Raw genomic sequence first — 209 nt, 5'->3', positions numbered from 1 at the left:
AAGCATAATGAATGTGTAGATGTTATTTTACTTGGACTTTGCTAAAGCTTTTGACAAAGTAGACCATATTCTACTTTTAAATTATTTAAGTAAAATAGGTATCAATGGAAATACGTATTCTTGGATCAAAGAGTTCCTGACCGACCGTACCCAAGTTGTTCGAGTTCAAGGGTGCTTGAGTCGCACTTGCCAAGTCTCATCCGGAGTTC

Source organism: Tigriopus californicus, chromosome 4 (genome assembly GCF_007210705.1).
Source record: "Tigriopus californicus strain San Diego chromosome 4, Tcal_SD_v2.1, whole genome shotgun sequence".
NCBI lineage: Eukaryota > Metazoa > Arthropoda > Copepoda > Harpacticoida > Harpacticidae > Tigriopus > Tigriopus californicus.
Note: the sequence above shows the minus strand (reverse complement) of the source record.